The sequence below is a fragment of the Microcebus murinus genome, chromosome 20, assembly GCF_040939455.1.
Source record: "Microcebus murinus isolate Inina chromosome 20, M.murinus_Inina_mat1.0, whole genome shotgun sequence".
NCBI lineage: Eukaryota > Metazoa > Chordata > Mammalia > Primates > Cheirogaleidae > Microcebus > Microcebus murinus.
This window is the reverse complement of record NC_134123.1, coordinates 5907711-5930819: the sequence shown is the minus strand read 5'-3', so window position 1 is coordinate 5930819 and position 23109 is coordinate 5907711. Positions and strand designations below refer to the sequence as shown.

Sequence of the window (23109 nt, the reverse complement as noted above, 5' to 3'; positions counted from 1 at the left end):
TCTACAGGCTCCCGCCCCACTGGAGGAAGGTTGCCGTGGATAGGAAGAGACGCCCCCGGCGCTGGCTGTGGAACTGTCTACCACGCCAGTGCTGAAATGGGGTGGGCCCAGGGGACGTGGCTCAGAGCACAAGAGTCATGTGTTTTGTCATGCTCCCTCCAGCTGTGAGAAATCGGGGTAGTATAGAAGCCACAGGTAGGTTGTACCTCAGGGAGTGAAGTCTTGTACCTTGCCCCAGGTGGCAGCGGTGGAAGGTGGTTGATAGGAAGGGTGGAATCTTGCGTTGGAGCCCTCCGACCTCTCTCCGCCCAGCCACCAAGCCTTTCTCAGGGAGACTGCAACGCCCTCATCTCTTGCAGAAACGTTCCAGGTGGGGAAAGCTTTCTTGGGCCGGCCAGCCCCCACTGTCTGATTCCAGTTAACGCTGACGTCCTGCTTCCTTTGCTGTACAGCTGGGTGGAGGGGGCTTTCGGGACCACTGGCTTTCTGGGCTCGGTGGCCTCTTCCTGCTTGTAATTTGTGATTTGAGCAAGTTGGTCTTGGTGCGGAGTGGAAGGAAAGAGAGAGGGAATTGCTTTCGGGCTTGTTGGGACTCAGGGAGAAACTGCTTGTGCATCAGCCGTGTTGCCCGGGCCTTTGAACCCCCCAGACTGTGGCGCCCTGAGCGTCTATTTTGCTTCAAGCAAGACCCAGGTGGCGACTGCGCGTGGCGCGGGGCGGGCTGGTGCCCTGTGCAAGCCTGCCTGCCCGCCCCCCTCCCCGCGTGTCTGAAAAGGATGCAGAATGTCAATTGTCTCCTGGCTGGGTTACTTTGCTAACCCAATCAATCCATATGAAAAGAACAGATTAAATTGACTGATCCTCATATATTTAATGATTGCTGCTGTTTGACCAGGATGCGTTTCTCAGGAAGCCCCTGTCACCGACTATCGACAGTCTTTTAATCCCGAGTTACTTAGTGTCGGGCTGCTCTCTCCCCCAGATGGCCAGTCTCAGCGACTCCTGAGCCTGCACAGCAAGAACGAAGACGCCACGTGCCTGTCTCCGCTGCGGGGGACGGGGTCCTTCCTGGTTCACGGATTCGTCAGCAGATGCAGCTTCTCACGCATGTAATTCCTCGACTCCCACCTCGGTTTCGTGAGTTCTAGGGAGGGCTCTGCTAATCGGAAGGGCTGCCATGAAATGCTTGGACGAAAAATAATGCTCTAAATTGGTCACTAACTGCAAGGATATCATGTGTGTCATCGTAATATTAGCTACTATTTGGGGAATCTTTGTTGGCAATGTTTTATTTGACTTTACACTCACAGAAATGCAAAAGGCTGAGAGTTGTATTATCTCTATTTGGTGATGAGGAAGCCGAGGCACAGAGAGGTTCAGGAGCATTCCTGAGGTCACAGAGCTAATCCATGGCAGAGCTGGGATAGCAAAAGACTGCACATTCTGAGCGACCCCCACGGCACGACTACAACAAAACTCACGTCCCCCGCTGAGTGCTGTGTGCGATGGCCACACACCCCGGATAAAATGTGAATTATGGCAGTTCCAGTCTCCTGTGTCCCTGGGGCTTCACTGTCTCTCTGCAGCCTTTGGAATATCCAGTCCTCAGGCCTGATTCCAGGGAATGCCTCAGTGCTAGAGTGAAATTGGAGGAATTCTGCTTCAGTCTGTTTAGACTACCATAACCAAGCACCGTGGGCTGGTGGCCTAACAACAGAAACTGATTTCTCGCAGTTCTGGAAGTCGGGGAGTCCAAGGTCAAGGCGCCAGTAGGTTCAGTGTCCTGCGAGGACCCAATTCCTGCACAGATGAAGCCTTCTCTTTGTCCTCGCGTGCCAGAAGGAAGCTCTCTGGGTCTCCTGTATAAGGGCACTCACTCCATTCGTAAGGATTTCATTCTTGTGACCTAATCACCCCCCAAAGGTCCCGCCTCCTCTTACCGTCATCTGGGGGTGTAGGATCACAACATACGGATTTTAGGCAGACACATTCAGTCCACTTATTCCACCACTTACATTTCTACCTTCTCCCTCCACCCCACTCCACCACCTCCTTTTTGCTTTTTTCTCTCTCTCTGCAGCTGAGCATGTGGGCCTTCAATGTAACACACATTCTAATGCTCAATGTTTTAAACACCTGTTTCATATATTTGCACAACAACTATTTACCAAGCACCTACCCTATGCTAACACTGTGCTAGGAAAAAGAAAAGAAAGACATGGCTCCTGCTCCCAGGAAACTCACAGTCTAGTTTAGGCAAATGCATGAAGACGACTACAGTAGAGTGTAATTCCTGAGACCTGGGGTGCCGTGGTGGCACCAAGGCAGCACATTCAACCTGGGCCGGTGGGGAGAGCTCCCTAGGGGAATAAGTGTTTGCACTAAACATTGAAGAGCAAGCGGCAATAGGAAGTTGGGGGAGGGCTTGCCTCAAGGATAACCCGTTTCTTTGGAAGCATGCTTGGTTACTTTCACTGGTTTAGATGAGTGCATGGCAGTGAGACATGATGGGAGGTTGGGTGAAGATGGAGGGGGTGAGGAGTACTAGGAAATGAGTCCGGCAGGTTGGGCAGGCTGGACTTCCTCCCAGAAGGCACTGGGGCTCCAGGAAGGAATTTTAAGCATGCAGCTATAGCTGAGGAAGCATAGAGCTTACAGCTGCGAGTGTGGCCTCGATCGTAGAGGTTCAGGACTCACCTCTCACTAAGAGCTGTGTCACCTTATGTGTGTTTCTCCTCCCTGAGCTGCCAAGTCCTCACCCGTCGAGTAATAACCATCTCAGAGGGCAGCTGCAAGGAACCAAAGGAGTTGGAGGAGATGACTCGGTGCCAGAGCCAGGCACATAGTAAATGCTAAATAAACACCGGCCGCTTTTATGTTCTGCTTTGCCTTTTAGAAAGCTCCTTCTGGGAGGGATTTATTGGAGGAAATCCAGGCTGGGAGTGGGGAGACAAATTAGAACACCAATAAGGCAAACGGGCGAGAAAGCCAGGAGCCCGAGCTAAGGCCTGGGCACGCGGTGGGGCTCTCACGGGTACGGAAGGAGCAGAGGTGCTAGGGAGGTTGGGTGGCGGTCAGCGAGGAGCGGATGAGGGAGGCGGAGGAGTCTAAGGTGATGTCCCCGTTTCTGGTTTGTGGCAGGGCAGACATGATGTCACTCTCTGGGACAGTTATTTGGATAGGGCCGTAGGCTTGGGGGTGACATGGAGAATTCGGACGGGGAGGTGTTGGTAGCACGGCGGAGGGCCGTCGGTGACGCTGCCTGGCTGTGCGTGGCAGCGGTCTGCACGCCCAGAAAGAACCTCCTCTCCCCAAAGGACTGAAAGCTCCCCCTGGCTTTTCCGTCTCCCAGAGAACATCCCTGTCCCTTAGGGCAGGGCCCAGAGGATCCTGCCTGTCCTTTCTAGAGACTTCCGAAGGAACAGCGAGTCCTCTCTGAACACTCCTCGGCCCAGGGCTGGCGCTCGCTGTCTCTGCCCCCACTCTTGCAGCGTGACTTCTCCGGGGGTCATCTTGTCATTGCTGCCCACCAGGGATTTGTCGAGAGTGCACCTCGCGCAGCCAGATGGTGACCTGGGCTGGCAGCACGCCTGCTTTCCCCTCCCAGCCCCTTCCCGGCAGGGTGGGATCTGCTGCCTCCGGCTTGCTGAGTTGTGGATTCTGCCCCCACGGAGAAAGTTCTCTGTATCTGCGGAAGTGGGGACCTTGCTCCTAACCCACATGGAGGGGCATCTGCTCGGGAATGCAGGCTGCGGACGGGGCCCTGCGATGTCTGCTCTGAGCTCACAGGAACAGCCTGTCACAGGGCGGCTGGCCGATGGCACCCCCACACCGGGCAGACGCGTCGGTACCTGAGCCCTGAGCCCTGCTCCGTGGACACTCAGAGGTGCAGGCGCTGAGAAGGTGGAAACCATGGGCGAGCTGACTCTTTTTATGGCCCACCCCCGGCCCCATGCGAGATTCTCTCTCCTCCTGCCCCTCACGTTCCTGCCTGAGCACTTGGCCTGTGGACTATAAGTAGACGGAATGAAATGCCAAGTTTCTTTAAAAAGAAAACTACACACCCCCAAAGATTTGACCTGGGGATGGTCCAACAGCAGGCAGGACGGTCTGCTCGCTTTTGCTGGGCTGAGCATGGCGCCTGCCTGAAGCCTTGAAGTCCCAGAGTCCCCGTCTGCTACTGGGGTTCACCAGCCATTTCTCTCTTAGCTGGCATTTATTTTCATTGTGCTCATAGGAAGCCACAAATAACTTAAGAGTGACGGGGAAAGCGTGAGCGAACAGGCTCTCTTCTTCCACCGCTTGTGCTTCAGCTGAGAGGCAAGTCTGGATTGAGAGGATGCTGGAGTTGGTCCCTTCTGCCCTATGACTGTGACCCCGTTGGGTAGCATGGGACAGCTCTGTCCCCTCACCTTTGGGGAAAGGGAGGGGTCTGCCCCTTTCTAACCAGGAACTTTAACCTCCTTCATTAACCGAAAGGTTGCTAGGTAATCTTATAGTCTGCTCCCTTATCAAGGCCTTAAGTCTATAAAATGATGGATTAGATTAGGGGATTCCTATCACGGGACTTTGCATATCTAAATTGACAAGTGAGAGAAGGTTGGTGGCTTCTAGAGATCTCATTCTTCTGGTTTTATTTAGCAGTGACACCAGGAATGACACTGTGGGTTCCATGGAGGGTGTGACATTACTGTGCTGTGCTCCAAGCCCCCCTCTTCTGCAAAGTCTGTCCAGATCATTGGCTGTGGGCCCCCCTTTTCCCTGACTTTTGCTTCCATAATGAATTCTGTAGACAATTCTCTGTCTGTAACAGAGTTTCTCCACCTCAGCACTATTAACATTTAGGGCGCATCATTCTTTGTTGTTCGAGACTGTTCTGTCCCTTGTAAGAAAGGTTCAGCAGCATCCCTGGCCTCTACGCACTGGGTGCCAGTAGCAAGTCTCCCCAGTTGTGACAACCAGAAACATCTCTAGACATTGTCAAATGCTCCATGTGGGACAGGAGAGCAAAGCTAGCCCTGGTGGAGAGCCCTGGTCTACGACACTCTCTCACTGGGCTGTACTTATCATCTGTCTTTTGCACCAACTCTGGGCAGAGGCTGTGACTATTCATTTCTGCGTCACATAGTAGATACGTGGAATTAATGGCACAGGTGAGAGACATAGTAGATCTCTGGGCCAGATGAACTTTTTATATTTTTGCATCATGTAGAAAGATAGAGGCGCTTATAAAATATTCATCTTTGCTTATTTATCGCTCTCCTAGTGCCTGGAGCATAGTAGGTGCTCAGTAAATATTTGTCGGTGGAGGTGGAGGGAGCACTCTCTTCTCTTTGTGCACGGACGGTCAGTGCTGCAAATACCCACTGCCCTTTGAATTCTAGTGTAAGTTCTGGAAACATCAGCCAAAGGGGCGTGAGTGTGCAATGTTTGTGGGCAAAGTCTGAATCAACCCCTGAATCACCCTGTCTCCATTTGGTTCTGTTTTTACAAAGAGAGTTTCTTTGAAACAGACGGGACAATAATCTCCTCTCCAAATCAATCGTTTAATCACGCGTCAATCATCGTAGTCATTTAAAACCTGAAACCGCATCTATACACTCTGGCCATTTCCCGGCCCAGGTGTGAACCCCAGGAACGGCGGGGTAATATGTGAGCTTCCCGTCCAGTCATCTACCTTGAGATCAAATGTGCTCTGAGGATGGGGTAGCATTACTATTGTGCCTGGATAAGAAGGTCCCCATTCCGGCCCCCGCCCCGCAGCAGGGGGGAAGGAAAAAGAGCTTAATCATTAATAACACTAACTTGCATTTCTAGAGCCTTGAAAATGAGAATTTTGCCCTTTTTTCCCTGGGAGTAAATTGGGTCAGAGTGTTCCCAGAATTTACATTTCAATTAAAAATACAATAATAACACATTGTGCTAATAGTGAATGATTCCGACTCAGGGAAGATGACACCACCCGCTACTTTGTTAATGAAAAGCCCCCTTCATAAGGACGGGCCACACATCAGCGGTAACAAATCTCCTGTCTTGTTCTGGGTGGACGCAGGGAGGGGCGGGCGGGGCGGGGAGGGGAGGGGTGGGGAGGGGAGGGGAGGGAGCCGCCGCCCTGCTGGGCCTTTCATGGGAGGCGGGCAGGACGCTGCCCAGAGCTCTGCTTCAGTCCCGGACCAGCTTTGAAACCAAACCTGGCTTTGTTTTCAAATCGAGGATTTAAAAAATTAAATAAAGTGAGGGTTTTTCTTTGGTTTGCTTGCTTTGGGGTTTGCTGTTGTGTTTTTGCTTTGCCAAGGCACTGGCTGATGGCATCAGAGAGCCGCCACAGACGGCCCCACGCCCAGACCTTTGTGAGTGGCTTGCACTTCGAGAACATCTCCCGTCAGCCCCTGAGGCTGGAGCCCGATGGCAGTGTCAGGCGCTGCGCCCGGCCGAGCGCCTGGCTTGCTGCTTCTTGAGAAAAGCCATCGGCCAGCCCAGGTGGCGGCTGTGAAGCGGGCTCGGTGGCTCTTTCCGAGAAGGCCTCGGCCTTACCGAATTTTGAGTTGGTCTCCAAATCCCCCGGATCGTGCCTTTATCCAGGTGCCTGGAATATGGGAAAGCGAAAGGGAGGCCGGCCCCAGGCTCGGGGCCTGCTCCGGGGAGCACTGGAGGAGCGGGCTCGCCCCGACACATGCGGGTTCAAGGTTTTTGCTCACAGATGGTTTCTGGGGATAAATAACCCGGTTCCGTTCTGTTTTCATCAGAAAACAAACTTTCTATGTGGGAGACAAGAAGAGCATTCAACACTCTCCCTCCAGGACGGAGGGGACTGCAACAGCAGGTGCGTGCGCGTGGGGCTGGCGGCCGGGCGGATGGGGACGCAGACCCCACATGGGCTGGCTCGAGAGCACCCTGGTGGCCTGGTGTCCCCGCTGCTCCCATGGGGCTGGGCCAGGTAAATTGAGGGGAAACATCCTAGAACATGTTGAGTGCAAGCGGCCAATGTGGCCGTTGCTTCCACTGTGTATCATTCAAAGCCTTTCAGTAGATTTGAAACTGTGCGTCTACACACAATGAGATAAAATGCCTTAAATCCCCAGGACTCTGGAAACTCAAAATGGGGAAAAAAAGTGCCCAAAATATCGTTTGCAGCCCAGGCGGGGTGGGGACTGGCCTGCATCGCACAGCTCCTGCTCAGCTCTGCCGGAGGCTGGGCCTCTCCCGCGGTTTCTGACTCGCTGAACGAAGACAAAGGCACCAAGGTTCAGGTCCTCAAGTTTGGAGGTCTAATCATTATCAGGCTGTAATTAGCTTTCCCTGATAGGAACGCTGTTTGGTACTCACTTTATCCCAAAACGCAGACCAGGGTACCGAGAGTATAGATAAATACAGAGGTGGCATTCATTAACGTTGGTCAATGATTCCTTATTCACTGTCTTTAAGGTCCCAAACCACATCCCCCACACTCGGCCGGGCCCTGAGAAGCCGGCCACACCTGGCTGTCCACGGCAACGTGACTGCCGATCCCGTCCTCCTGAGGCTGACTGCTTTTCCCAGGCGGCCCTGCTCAGCCAGGTGGCTGGATTGTTCATTGCAGGCACCTCCCCAAGGCCCCTCCTTTCTTCAGGGAAACCAGCAGTGGACAGTTTGTGCCCTAAGATTCCTCACTCTGTCGCCCAGGCTGGAGTGCAGTGGCATCATCATAGCTCACTGCAACCTCAAACTCCTGGGCTCAAGCGATCCTCCTGCCTCAGCCTCCTCAGTAACTAGCACTACAGGTGCAGCCACCACGCCCAGCTAATTTTTCTGTTTTTTGTAGAGATGGAGGCCTCGCTAATGGTGCCCAGGCTGGTCTTAAATTCCTGCTTCAAGCAATCCTCCTGCCTTGGCCTCCCAAGGTGCTAGGATCAAAAGTCTGAGCCACCGTGCCTGGCCTCTAATCTCCTTTTTAAGTAGAAATCAGGCCTCAGGCTCAGAGCTTTGAACAGGCAACAATATCCAGTGAAAACTCAATCAGATTGTTTTGTGTTAATCATATTTATTTTTAATCTATTTAAAATATTGTATCAAAATAATACAAAACCATTGTTTAATACCAAGCTGGACAGTACGAGGCCCACGCTGAACAGCAGGCCCCTGGGCTCGGCCCACCCGACCCAGAATGCCAATTCCCTCAGCAACCACCGTCCGTTCTTAGAGTTGTTTCTTCTGATTTTTTTCCATCTGTACTTTTAAATGGTATGCCTATGCTACTACTTCTTGATCTTCTTCATGCAACAGGTAGATACTATTAATTTCCAAATATAAATGAGTGATCATATCTTCCTCACATCTCCCCTCTCTCCAGCTCCAGAGTTTTGTTGTATTTTTTATGATTAAATCCAGATGTAGTGTTCCATGATGATGAGTGGGTAAAGACTATTCCCAGCTTAGCTGAGCAGTGTCTCGAATGTCATTTGTTCCTGGCCCCTGACTCCTTTTGCTTGGCTTTCTTTGACTATGGGGGTGCCTCTTCCCGCACCCTCCATGAGCTCTGGACAAAGGCCTTCAATCCAATTTTACACCTGGCCACCCCCTCAGTTAGCCTGTCAGTTCCGTTTTTCCTGCAGACATCTCTCCTGGAGCTGTCCCCCCCACGGCCCCATCTGATCTTGAGGCCAGCTCTGCCCACTGCACAGCTGCCATCAGGGACTCCCCTCTGCTGCCGTCCTGGGCCGCAGCTCCAGGGTCTCACGTCTTCCTCTTTCTCGATTTACTCCTTTGTTTTGGTGGAGCACATCCTGTGATACCTTCCTGAGAAAGGGTGTCTTGGAAGCAAACTTTCAACACCTTATATACCTTTAAAAAAAGTGCCTGCTATTCCATCATGTTGAATTGATAGTTTGGCTGTGTATAAAATTCAAGAGTTGAGGTAGTTTTCTCTCCGAATTTTAAAGCCACTATTCCACTGGCTTTCAGAGTTGCTGAGGAAAGGTTCATTGATTCATTCCCAATTTCTTACATGTGAGACCTGGATTTTTGATGTTCTTGTTGTTTTATTTTGATTGTTGTTTTCTCTCTGGAATATTTTGGGCTTTTCTCTCTATTCCTGGTGTTCTGAAGTTTCACGCTGATATCCGTTGGTGTGGCTGGTCGTTCATTCATTCTGTTAGGTACTCGGTTAGCTCTTTCAAGCAGAACAGCAAAATCTTTAGTTTCTGGGAAATTTTCTTGTATTATTTCTTTAATCCTCTCCTCTGTATCTTCTATTTCTGTGTCTCCAAATTATCCATTGTTCAGATGGCAAACCTGAAACAAACCACTCGTTTTCTTATCCTTGATCTACTCTCCTCCATCTTTTTTATCTTTTTCGTGATCTTTGCGTGTTTCTTTTTATAATTTTATGCTCCATTCCATGGATGTAATATTTTTTCTTATCTGAGTTTGCCAGAAGCTGCGGAGACCACCGATGTCCCCGGGGCCTTACCATTTTCGTGCACGCAGGCCAATGTCCCATTGCCTGAGGACAGTGTGATCTCCAGGCAGGAAAACACTGACCATTTATTACTATTGTTAGTTGCATTTTCAACTTTGACAATATGTGTCATAAAATTATTTTGATGATGGAAGGACTGATTTCATTATTTGAGCTTCTTCTGGGAATGGGAAGGAGTGGTCCCTGGCTGGGGATGGGGGAGAGGGAATCTAGGGTTCTGTCAGTTTCTAATCCAGACTTTCCATCAGTGCCCCTGGTTTCAGCCCTACCTGAACTCTTATCTGGCTGGAGGCTTCCAGCAAACCGTTGCTCAGAACAGCTCCATTCTTTGCCCCCTTTCCCCAGGCCTAGACGTCAATTAATCTTAATCCATTTTCTCACCAGCCCCCCACCCCCACCCCCGGCCCAAATTTTGTTGACATCTGTCATTTGCTCTCTGCTCCTCTTCTGTTCTCCTTGGTCCTGTGGCTTTATGCCTTTTTCTTTTTTATTCCTTAACTGCCACTTTATGAGGGTTTCAGGAATGAGCAGAGGAAAACGTCCGTGTTTAATCCACCATGAACTCCCATTGTGCTTATTTTTTTATAGTCATAGTCTATTTATGGCATGTGATATTGGATTTCCAGTTTGGGCAGTGATAAAAAATTTTCTTTAAAATAAATATGATCTCTTTTTTCCTACAAAGTGATTTGATTCCATGAAAAATATTACATAAAATGTGGAGTAGGGCCAAATCGTGACAGTACGAAGAAGAAGTCAGGAATTCGAGATTTCCTGAACCAGAACGCCACATGCTCTTGCTGCGGCGGATAAGACAGCTTTATCTGCGGGGTTTTCCTTGGACATCGCGGGAGTGGACGCGGACTCCGCTGCTGAGGTGCTCGCTGAGCTCATGACCAGAGCTGCCAGCTGTGCCCCGTAAGGCAGGGCTGGCGTGGGTCTGGGAATGTGCGACCCCTAACATTTTATCCAGAACTAACTTCAGGATGGGTCCATAAGGAAGGATGTTGGAGTTAGGAGCACAGTCAATGTGAGAGAGAGTGGTTTCTGCCACTTAGGATAGGTCACTCCCTATCTGGCCCAGGGGTCAGCGAGGCCCCTGTCCCAAAGTGACCCATTCACTGGGAAAAGGAGGGATGTGTCCAGAGTCCCGCTAGCAGTAGTCCCTGGACACATGCAAGGGTCAGTGGACTGTGGAGGTTGGGGTGGGGCCGCTTCTGGCTGGATCTGGCGCTTCTTCATGACCCACCTGCTGGCCCCGGGCAGCTGACCGGCCAGCCTGGAAGCTGCTGACTGCATCCAACTCCCAGCAGCCTTTTCACACTTCATTCTTGCCGGCATCTCTGCATCTGCTACCTCTACCAGCAGGAAGCCCCCGCCGTGTCTGGTGGGACTGGCCTCCCCTCTCTGTTATTGCCTTTCAGTCCTTCAGCAGGGTAGAAATGGGCATTTCACCTCCGCCCTGTGTCAGCAGACGCCCAGAAGTAGAAGCTAGCCGGGGATTTGCTGGTCTGTTTGGGCGATGAAGGGGCATCGATTAGTCTTTGTGTCTAATGAAAGGAAATCATTCCTGCAGCCGCGGAGACTCTGGCTGCTGATTGCCTGGGGGTTATTTGTTTATTTAAGTGAACAAAGTAATGGACAGTGGAGATGTCTGGAAATTGCCTGGGTTTGTTCCCTTTTTGCTCACCTGTCCCCCCTGGGTACCATTACTCCACACACCTACTGTGAGGGTGACTTTGCCAATCTGTCTCTGTTAGGTTGGATCAATCAGCTCCAGGCTGGGTGATGGGAGTGGAGAAAGAAGCGGGGTTTCTGGATCTTCAGTCAGAAGTTGGAGAGCCAGGGAGGATCCAAGGACGGGGACCCGCGCCCTAACTTGAGGGTATGCAAATGTCAGAGCAGCCAAGGCTCCGGCCGGAAGGGAGCTTGGACGTCAGGGTAGAAAGGGAGGCCAGGTGGACGGGGCTTCATGTTGTCTTTATTTCAAGATAACAGCTTCGTTGTCACCTGCTTTATATGTTAAGTTTCAGAAAAAGATTTTGTTAGACAAAAGTTACTATAAATCGATTTGAAAACCACTGGCCTGACCCAACCTGCTCGCTGTACAGAGCAGGTGACTGAGGCTTTCAGAGATGAATGTTGTCATGCCTTCGGCCTGGGTTTTGGCTTAGGAAGACGAAAAGTGTGGGCAAGTTGTATTTTCCAAAACTGGCCTTAGTCATATTTCAGGTTCCACATGCTCTTTCCAGATTTCGCCATTCTGCATCAAGATAGGGGATCTGTTTCCCCCGTCCTGCAGCCCGGGCAGGCTTGCAAGATGATTCCGGCTCCTGGCGCAGCCTGACTGCCCCATGTCCCACCCGCCTGCCCGCCTCTCCTGTAAGAACTTCCCAGCTGAGCCCAGCCAAACCCCAAGTGTGTGAGACAGAATAACAAGTTGTTGTCGTTGCTCTTAAGAGCCGTTCCATGATAGTTTGTCACACAGTGAGAGATTACCAGAACAAGACAGGTGCACACGGCAGAGTGGAGTGATCCGATGTCTTTACCCCCAGAGGAAAGATTTAGGGTCTTCCCTGTTCCCCATTTTCTCCAGTCACATCGAAGAGATCTGTCCCCTAGAGACCGGGTCAGTCTGGAGCCTCGCCTTGCCAAATGAACTCCTTCTGTGCATTGCTTGTTTCAAAAGGAAAGATGCTCACTAGGCTTGACATCGAAGTTGTCTTTAGTGTCAGCCTGTTTCTACAGACTGCATGAATGCTGGCCAGAGACGGCTCACTTTCCAGGCTATAAACTTCTTTTAAAATTGATTCAATGTGTTTGATAGGCACCTATTGATCACTGCTTACCTGCCTGCCCCTGCGCTGCTTCCCCAGGACTGGAAAGGTGGGTAGAGCCCAAACTCTCCCTCCAGGCGGCTTTTCATCTTCAAGGGGGAGACACGGAGCACGAGGACTAATTTGAGGAGAGGATGGAACGAAGTGAAATAAATAGAAAGGCAAGCACCATGCTGTGCAAACGTGGAGTGAAAGACAAGTTTGTTTGGGGGTTTTAGGGAAGACTGGAATTTGGCTTTCGGGCTTGGTAGGAATCTGCCTGGGGAAAGGAAGATTTCTTTCGCCAACCAGACAGAAAGGAAGCCTGCATGAGACCCAGGTGTGGGAGTCGTGGTGGTAGACGGGGTGGTGGGGTGTAGGTGGGAGATTGGGAAAAAAGGTTATGGAGATGGGTTAAAAGTGGTGAGATTAGTAGGGGAGAGAAAAGGACTAAAATACATGGGAAGGAGCGTGTTCACTATGTTAAGCATGTGGTTTTCTAAAGAACATCATAGACAACCAACTGCAGGTAACAGACTGGGAGAAAAAATGACCGGGCGGTGCAGGTTGGCTGCCAGGCCTATGGAGAGACGCTCGACCTCCTCGTCAGCAGCAGGATGGAAAGCAAAACAAGTAGGTACCATTTTATACACGTCAGATTGACCCCAAAGCCACAAAAGTTGAATGACACCAAGTGTCAGTGATGGCGTGGGCACAGTAGAGCACTGCTCATGACGTGCGGTGGCACATGAACCGACACAGCCACCTGGAGAGTGATCTGGTTGCGTGTGTGCGGTTGGGATATGTGGACCCTGGGATCCTGCAGTCTCAGCCCTGGGCCCACCCCGGAGGAATCTTCTAGGCGTGCAAGGACGCTCCCTGCAGCCTAGCTTCTGAGATGGGGAGTGGGAGGTGGCCGGGAGGTGGCCTGGTTGTCTACTCCTAAAACAATCCAAAGGGGGAAATGCTGTGGATATATATGAAATACAAAGCAGCCTTTGGAAGCAGGATAGGTCCATCGGAAAGACGCGGAGTTTAGGGGAACAGCAGGGAACACAGGTTTCTACAGCACAGACCATCTGTGTTAATACAGAACACAGACTCGGAGAACGCGCTGCATTCTGCGGGGACATGTACGTAAAGAATACGCAGCACTGTGGGACGAGGGAAGCAAAAGGGGAGGTGAGGCATGGGCCGGGGGACTCCAAGTGAAAAGAAATTCAACAGAAGAGAATGATGAAGATAAAATGGGCACTTACCCAGGAGTGGGCCGTCCAGCTCCGTTCCTGCGGCTCTCTGCGCCTGACCCCGCAGGAGGAAGGGGGGCAGTCGATGTGTTTTGAATGTGTGAAGACAGCCTGACACTTGGTGCCCAGGTGACTCCAGAGCCCTTGTTTTAGGGACCTCAGCGTTGCGCTTTGGCCCACCAAGGAAGGGCGGAGCGTTTTGCTGGGTGCTCATTTGGAGGCTCAAGGGTGCTTTCCACGCATTTGGCAAAGATTTCTGTCCAGTCTGGGGAAAACGACTTGGTGCCTCTAGGGCGAACGCAGCCATTATCTGAAAAATTCACTTACATGAAACCTCCTCCTCTGACAGGGTGGAAAAATGAAGCGTTCCTGTAATTGTATGTAAATCGGGCTTCTAAAGTGCTTGAAAAGTTTGGTGCCTTGAGTAGGCTAAATGTCACCCCCTGCAACTTTCTTCACCCTCTTAATTTGCTTAGTAAATCCCTTTTTTTTCAGCGTGAGACTTACAGTAAAAGCGGTTTATCTCTTTGGCATTGTGTCAACCACCCGGGTGCAGGACCAGCGAAATGATAATGGATGCGACTGGTGGCGACCTGGCCTTCCCGGGGTGCTGCAGGCTTCTGAGTCATCCTAGAAAGTTGAAATGCTTTTTTTCTGCGGAGTTTTAGCATTGGAGAGATGTTCTAGAAACGGAACCTGTGCAAACTGGCTATTTGCGCGCAGTGGCCTGCTTTGAAAGCCTGTTCAAGCAGGGATTTGCTCAGCCAGGAGACTGATCCCACCGCCCCCTGAGGACTAGAAACGAAAGTTCCGGAGGAACACTCTTGCTTTCGCGCTTGCTGTCACTGTTCAGGTGCCTCACTGCGGATTGAGGCAGCCACTGATTCTTCTCCCTTTCCCCTCTGAGAGGTGGGGGTTAGTGTCCTGCCCCTTGAAGGTGGGCTGGGCACCGCTGGACTGGGATAGGAGTGACATGACGGCAGTTCCAGGCCTAGATTTAAGCGGCTGGCAGGTTCCACTTTGGCCGTCTCCTGCGTAGCCCCTACTCTTGGGATCCAACCACCATGTAAAGAAGTCCGAATGGCCCTGGGGACAGACCACGTGGAGAGGCAGAGAAGGCCCAGCCTGCCAGCCGTGGCTGCCCGAGGTGCGCCAGGCGTGGGGGAGAAGAGCAGAACAGTAATAATAATATGGTTGTTGCTTTAGCTACTAGGTTTGGTGTGGTTTGTTAGGCAAACAATAGATAACTGAAACAATCTTTTTTTTTTTTTTAACTAAAACATGATAAAAATATTTATTAATTCATTTTAAAACAACTAGTAACTTCATTGCCTAAATAATATTTTTTGTTAATTTTTTGTTTCTTCTTTTTAAAAATAATTTTATTTTGGTAAAATGCACATAACAAAGTTTACCATTTTAACCATTTTGATGTGCATGGCTCAGCAGCAAAAGCACATTCACATTGTTGCGCAGCCATCCCGTATCCACCTCCAGAACTTTTCTATTGTTGCAGATTGAAACACTGTACCCAGCAAACACTAACTGCCGTCCTCCCGCCCCCAAGCCCTGGCACCAACCATTCCACTTTCCATCTCTGAATCCGACTGCACTAGGGACCTCGTGTAAGTGGAGTGATCCTCGAGGTTTTCACCTTTACGTTTGTAAAGCTTCGTACCCACTGCGACGGTCAACTGTATGTGTCGACTGGGCCACAAGGTGTCCAGATATCTGGTCAGACATTGTTCTGAGTGTCTCTGGGAGGCTATTTTTGAATGAGATTGGCATTGAAGCTGTAGACTGAGTGAAGCAGGCCCCCCGTCGTATGGGTGGGCCTCGTCTCATCAGCGAAAGGCCCGACTAGAGCAAAAGGCTGGCCCTCTGCCGGGTGAGCGAAAACTCTCCTGCCTGAGGGCCTGCAGCCTGCGACGTCGGCTCTTCCAGGTTCTGTCGTGCCTTCCGCCTTTAGGGCTGCGGCATCAGCTTTGCAGGCTGTGGACTTACCAGTCTCCATATCAAGTAAGCCACAATTCCTTATATTAAATAAATATAATACATATTCATATCTATATCTTTGTCTATTTGCCAAACTCTAATGTGTCCACTAAGGATGGCCTGAATTGATTTTCACAGCAATGTGGGCAATTTAGAAACCAAGTTAAATTTAATACTCTGGTTAATATTTGCTACTATGACTCATTTATGCCAGATTCAGACACGGATGTCTGCAGGGACTTCCTTACGGAGAAAGGAAGAAGCCATTTTCACGGTGGTGCTCAGGGAACAGCGTGGTTGTAAGTCTTTGCAGTGGTTCCGGGTGAAACATCTGCCTCAAACTTCTCCTTGTCCAGGCCACTTGCCAGACCAACCAGGACCCGACACAGGAGAAGGTAAAGCAAGAATGAGAGGCCAAAAATCAGATATGGACTCGTGGGTTCAGATTTAGGGTCTGAGAGGGTGGAGTCCACTGGGGCTCTGTCACCATTCTTACCATTCCAGAACTGGCAAATGCTGCTTACTAAAATACACTGAAAGATTCTTCATATGTGCTTACACAGGTAGTGTTTTTTGCCTGTCTGCATTCATACTTGGTAAAGTCCTGCTTTGCAATATAAGAAATGTGTTTAACAAATGTGAACTGCTCCACACCATTTTAATTGAGACTGCTCTTGTGTTCTTCTCATGGTTCATGTGTGTCCATTTGTGTATTAGTCAGGCTCAGGCCAGGAACGTAGACTCCAGTCTAAGTCTTATAAAGGAAGGAATTTAATAAAGGGGATTGGTTACCCAGTTGGTAGAAGGGAGAGAAGTCAAACAGGGGACAGTGGGACAATGAGAGATTAGAAATTGCAGAGCCACTGCTGCCTCTAGGTTGGAGGGTCAAAGGGAGCAGGTGGATGGCTAGAGTCCAAGGTAGAAGCTAGAACTGTAACAGTCTTCCAGGTGGATCTGGAACTAGGGAGGAGAATTGGCTCCTGCCCAGGGCACTTCCTAAGGCAGAGAAAAGGAAGGAGGAATATGCTGGCTTCTTTTACCTCTGCTGCCTTCCCTTTTCCCACCAGGGTCTCCCATTGACTGAACCCAGCTGGACGCCAAGTGATGTGGGAGCCGGGAGGCAGCCTGCGAGGGTCACCCCTCCTGGGATCCAGAGCAGGGATGGCGGGACAGCAAACGAGTCTGCTAAGCTGAGATTGAGCCCAAAACTGGTACCCAATTCACACTTGGCCAAAACCAAACCAAACCAACAACAACAAACCCTTTTGTAAAATCAACATTTCATAAAAAATTTGAAAAAGAGTCAGATTTGGGTGTAAACCTTGGCTGGCTGTAAGACATTGGGTGAATTTTTTAATCTCTCTGAATCCCAGTTGTAAACAGGATAATTACATTTCTCAAAAAATGTTATGAGATATTTGGGGAGAAAAGACCGGATTTGAAGTATGGCTTTTGACATTTACTTGAAATCTGCATGCAGAAAGAAGTAAGGGCCCCCACGTTTAGCTGGGGCTTTCTCAACTCAGCTTTCAAAATATAAATCTCACCTGCTTTCTTTTACCTATAAATACAAACCTTTGTACATAATACTTAGCCCATAATATATGTATTTATACACAAATACGATTTCAGACATAAATACAAATTTAAAAATATGCTATCCACCTCCCCTACCCCACCCATTCCTTCCAGAAAATGCTTTCGAATCCTTAGGAAAAGAACAATCTTGTACTCAAGTAAACAAACTTCAAAAGGATTTGAAAAGATATCCAAACATACGTTTTAAAAATAAAGAGAGTCACAGTAAATGAGGTAAAATATACATTTGCAAAAAAAGTCAAACGTCCTTTTAAGAAACAGAAGAGCCACTGGCTCAGTTAAGAAAAACAAAGGGGGCAAGACCAGAAGCTCTGTACAGGGGTCCTGAGGGTTGTTCACAGGAGGCAAAGCCATCAGGGAGATTCTCTGTTGGTTAAGTGCCAGTTTTCATAATGTGTAACACAGAGCTCTTGATTGTAGAAGGGCTGATTTTATATCAGAAGATAGGATAACAGTAAAATACACGTAGCACAGGGGCTTGGAATGGGAAAACGTGCTTTAAAAATGTTAGCCATCATCATCATCTGTGTGCATGCACATACATGTGAGTGTCTGCACACGCACACTTGCAGTTTCAAGGACTGTAAATGGGTGATTTTTCTTCTCACGGGTCCTTTCTTTCCTAGACCTGTCCACAGTGATAGGAGAATCAGGACAGTGAGGGGAGAAGGGAGGGAGTGTGTGGATAAAAACCTTGGCACCCCAGTATCATGCCATATTACTGTTTTATGTGGCAGACAGTTGGAGGTGTAGACAAGCAAATTTGTTTTTTTTTAAACTTTACTAGTTAAAATACTATTATCTGCTAATAATTCTCATACATTAGAGCTATTCCAGTCTATGCAGCCACAGAGCCACCCACTTATGTGCTGGGCACTTCCTGGAGTGGGTGCCCAGTGGCGAGTTGGCCACATCGCACAAGGAAAGTCAAGGTCATCTGAGGTCATATGTTGCTCACGGAAAATCACTCGTGAATTCATGGCTGTTGTCTGCCATGTAGGCTTTAAGCAATAGGTCGGAGCATTAAGTGTCTCCTGGATATCAGTATTATGAAAAGAGCTTCGTAACAGGTCCCTGGTGCCTTTTCCTCACCATGTTCTCTTTTTCATGATGATGCTCAGCTCAGAGTGGTCTAGACTGGCTTTCCCTGGGAGTCTCCTTCCCCAAAGGTAGCCAGGCAGCCCCAGCTCATCCGCAAACTCCACTCAGGCCAGCCAATATCTAAATGTGCAGTCAGTGCAAGGTCTAGCTCTTGATCATATGTAAGGATAAGAATATACAGGCTTGGAGCTCACAAGACATCCCAGACAGAGGATCTTGGAAACCCATGAATTCTTGGCAGGCCCAGCTGTGGAAATTCAAAACAAGCGGCTACCCTAGAAAAAAGATCTTTCTTTTTCATTTTCTTTTTGTTTTTTTAAGTAGCAAAATCTTTTCAATGAGAACATTACTGCTTCATGCATGTTATTCAGATTGGCTTGAGAACCCAAGGGGCTCAGTGCTCAGGGTAGGAAGGTGACAGGACTGGTTGGAAGAAGAAATGAGAAGTTGGAGACCCCAAAGATTTTGCCAAAGAAAGAGAGAGCAAAGCCTGGTTTGGGCCAAAACTAGATGGGAACGGTGACCTCAGATGTTATGGTCGAAAGAATCTTGCAATTAGAGGAATTGGATCAAAGTGCCAGTTTGGTTCATGCTCCTGGGTGGTTTGTGCCGTCTCAGGCAAGTCATTTAACCTTCTTCTGCCTCAGTTTCCTCATCTGTCACAGGGGATTATCATCGCACTGGTCCTTCCTAGGGTGAAGATTTGGTGAGGATTTTAATGTGGTTGGTAAACTTGAAAGTGTGGACACATAAAAGGCCTCATTGTCCTGTAATTACTATTATTAGCCACTGTTCCTACCCAGGCTGCTTTCATCGTTGCTGGGGAGATGAGACAACCTGTGAGACAACTAGAGAAGGCACAAGACGCTATCTGAGTAGCTGCTGGATTGTTTGGTGCCTGGATAGAGGAATAGGAACTAGAACATTCAGGGAAAGCCTCAGAAAGGTTGTGGTTCCTAGTGTTCCCTCAAAAGTGGGGACTGGGTGGAATGGGTATTTTGAAATGATGGAAAATTGCTGTTACCAAACGACTTCCTCAAAGGGTAAGGGTCAAAGGTATCCTTGGGCCACTTACACAATGCCTTCCGAGCATAGCCATCCCTACCCGGCCTTGCTTGTTCCAGGGGATTCCGGAAGAATTTCCCAAATGGCTGATTGCCTCTCATCTACACCATGCTTTCACTAACTGGACCAAACTTGGTGACATTATCTTGCAGTCATCGAAGACCTGGGTTCAAGTTTGAGTTTTGTCTCTTCCAAGGTAAGTGACTTTCCGCAAGTCATTCCCTTATCTGGAGTCCATTCTGTTCCGATGTGAATCTGTTTGGACTTCGGAAGGTTTCTCTGGGGTATGAAAAGAGTTCGTGGATATTAATTAACTTGAAAACGGGAAAAGGGATCATTGCTTTGTGAAAGTTTTATTCCCTCAAAGCGAGTGTAATTCTCTGCAGTCGAGATAGTGATTGAAACTTTCTGTTCCCCAGACACCCAGCTCTGGGCCGTGCACCCTGCGGCACTTTGTGGATGGAAATTTAGTGAGTGTAACACGATTTTAGAAAGGTCTCGCTGGCCTGCAGGCCCCGGTGCCTGCCACGGTGATGGGAGCAGGGGGGCAGGGAGTGGGGATTCCATCCTGAGCTCAGTCGTGAGGGCGGGTCAGCCCGGAGGGAGGCAAGCCCGGGCCCCTTCTGCGAGATTCGGTCTCAGCCAAACACCAGCACTTCTGCTCTTGCCTTGGATTTTCCTGTCTCCGAAGAACGAGGCAAACATGACAACAGGAATATATTGTCATTTATACAGAAAGAACGATTCTGGGGAGTCACAAATAAAGAAGCTTACCCGATGTGATGATCCAATTTGAAGATAAGACAATATTCTTTTCTTCTCTCCTACGGTATCTTCTGCCTGATAATTCCTAAACTAGTCTCAGCTTCATTCATTCATTTTTTCTTTTTGTTCAACAGATATTTACTGAGAGCCTCCCCCATGCCAGGTTCTGAGCGAGGTGCAATAGATTTTGCGATAAATACAAATGACCACATCCTTGCATTCTTGTAATCGATACTCTAAAGAGGGACAGAGATAAAAGCCAAACTGAACAAATACTCAACATTTCAGGTATCTGAGAGTTTTGAAAGAAATACACCGGTAGTAGCTCAGATTTGGAGGCTACTTTAGAAAACACAGTTAAAGAGACTTCGGTGAGGCCAAGTCATCTGAGCTGAGAGCTAAGGGATAAACAGGAAAAAGTTACTGGAAGAGTGTGTACAAGAGAAGCACAGCAAGTGCAAAGGCACTGAGGCAGCAAAGAGTTTAGAATGTTTAAGACACTCAGAGTTTCTGGGCTAACGGAGGAGAAGACTGTGACGGTGCAGAGATGACAGGGTGGCACGGCCAGCTCCACGTGGGACCCTGGGGGCCTTGTTGGGGGTTTGGATTCTGGTTCATACCTAATGGGAGGGTCGTAGGTAAAGAAGCGATATGAAGTTCAGGTGCGTATTCCCTTGGACTTCCACCATCCCTTGTCACAGTGTCACTCATGGGACATAGTGTCACTCATGGGACACTTGCTGTAACTGCCTGGTTACTTGTCTGCCCTCCCCACGTCCACCCCCTCAAACGTGAGCTCCTTGAAACAAGGGTCTGTGAAGTTCATCTCGGAATCTCTAGCATCTAGCGTACTGCCTGGCGTGTCCTAGGTGCCTAAAAAACACTCATTAAAATGAACCAAATATCAAAACTTGACTAAAAAGCTGAAGGGGCAGATGCCAAACACCAAAGGAACCAGACACACAGGGTTGAACGGGTTCAAGGCAGAAGCTGGGCCGGGCGCAGTGGCTCACGCCTGTGATCCTAGCACTCTGGGAGGCCCAGGCCTGAGAGTCGCTTGAGCCCAGGAGAGTGAGACGAGACTGAGCAAGAGCAGACCCCATCTATACGAAAAATAGAAAAAATTAGCCGGGTGTGGTGGTGCGCACTTGTGGTCCCAGCTACTGGGGAGGCTGAGGCAGGAGGATCGCTTGAGCCAGGAGTTTGAGGTTGCTGTGTGAGCTATGAAGATGCCACTGCACTCTAGCCGGGGTCACAGAGCAAGACTCTGTCTCAACAACAAAAGAAGCAGAAGCTGATCGCGTCGAGCTGGGATAGTCAGGGAAGGCTGCCTGGGAGAGAGGTCCCGAGTCAGGACCTGAAGGATGAGTGGGGTGGAGACGGGGCCAGGGGAGGGGAATCTCGGCAGATGAAGCCATGTGTCCAAACATCACTGGCCTCTAACAGAATAAAGCTGGAAAGTGTTAATTTCACTGAGCCGCCAAAGCTGAGTAGATTGCAAATACACACACTAGAGAATCCTGGGAGAACCGAGCTCTCTCTAGCTCGGACGCCTCTTGGTCTGTCCAGCTGACGGCGTGTGCCCTGGGGATTGAGAAAAGAGCCTCCCAGCCCATCAGCGGGTAATTCTCATTCTCAGTGTGACAGCAAAACCACCGACTGGGCCCATCCCTCGAAACGTCCCAATATTTCTTGATAGACACTTCTGTTGTCTTATGTGCAATAGAATTGTAATCACCTGTATTTAAAACTAATGGATTTGAAATAACCTGCAGGCTTCCACTTTAATGAGAGTTAGATTAATGAAAAAGGACCTTTTGCCTCAGATTGCATGACAACATTTTCAAATTACATTCCTGGAACAGAGAATTCACTTATTCAGAGTAATTGGATGCTGACTTGGGTTAATACGTACAATGTCCTTAAATGAAAATGTTCTATTGTAAGTGGAACTGTATGATACCTGAGGCTTTCTCAATAGATTTGGTTGGACTCTGAGTTAATTATACTGCATGCTATTTTTTGAATGAATTCAAGCATGAATTCTACACGGTAGAGATTGGGATAATTATATTCAATTCTGCTTGGTGCCCCGCTGAAAGAATTGACCTTTTAGATAAAACGAGTCTCCCAAGCAAGAAACCTGAAGAAGGTCTACACAAAGCCGGCAGATGCAAGAGCAGAGAAAGTCTTAAGTAAGAGGGGGAGGTGGGGGCGGGCGGGGGAGGCCAGCTCGAGGAACAGTAGCATGAGCACGATTGATTTTTTGTCACGGGAAAGTATTTCTGTTTTGTAGCTTGTTTTGTATCCTTGGTACATAAAGGTATAATTTAAAACCATTGATTTTACTAAGCTGTTTTCTCATCAGTAACACGGCTAAAAAGTAGCAGCATGAGGAATGAGAGGCCGACAGAAAGCAATCTCTGGAGGGTCCCTGTGAGAGCGGCCCCCAGGGGGGACAGGGGCGGGCACAGGGAGCAGCCCGGTCCTGGCCGCCAGGCCATCGTGCCTCCCTCGGTGGCCTGGGGCTCAGGGAGCGGGCCTGGCGTCAGCGTGCCTGAGTGTGAGGCCTGACTCTAGCACTCACTAGCTGTGTGGCCTCAGGCCAGGCACGTACCCACTCCGTGCCTCAGTTTCCTCATCTGCCAAATGGGGTAAACTGCTGTGTGGATTAACGACGTGGAGCAGCTCCGTGGCATGTGCCCGGTAACTGTCAGCCACTTTAATTAATACGATCATTATCAGTAGTGAAATCCCTCTCTCCTCCCAGGATCATGAAAGAAAGGTAACCCATTAAGAGGATTAAACCCATCAGAAGGATTAAAAATATGTCTCCCCTTGGGGACAGGAGGAAACCATAAGGAGCAGGCCCCCCTGGGCACTATGTACCAGTGAGGCATCCTTTGGGGACAGCCCCAGGACAGGGTGAGATAACTGAGCCTTGTTTCCTGCCCAGCCTGGGGCCAGCCAGGCATGTGGCCAGAGGGCAAGCCATGCTCCCAACTACAGGGACACCCCCAGCCCAGTGGCTTCTGGAAGGCAGAGGGCATTGTTTTGTCTCCCA

General features: G+C 49.5%; 1 long non-coding RNA gene across 1 annotated transcript; it reads left to right on the top strand.

The window, feature by feature from the left end:
• The first annotated feature begins 6241 nt into the window (after nucleotides 1–6241).
• Nucleotides 6242–22501, top strand: LOC105871204 (uncharacterized). The gene is made up of 3 exons (XR_012913669.1): nucleotides 6242–15539; nucleotides 15730–15910; nucleotides 16583–22501. It is a non-coding gene; the product is annotated as an uncharacterized LOC105871204 (long non-coding RNA).
• Nucleotides 22502–23109: the final 608 nt, after the last annotated feature.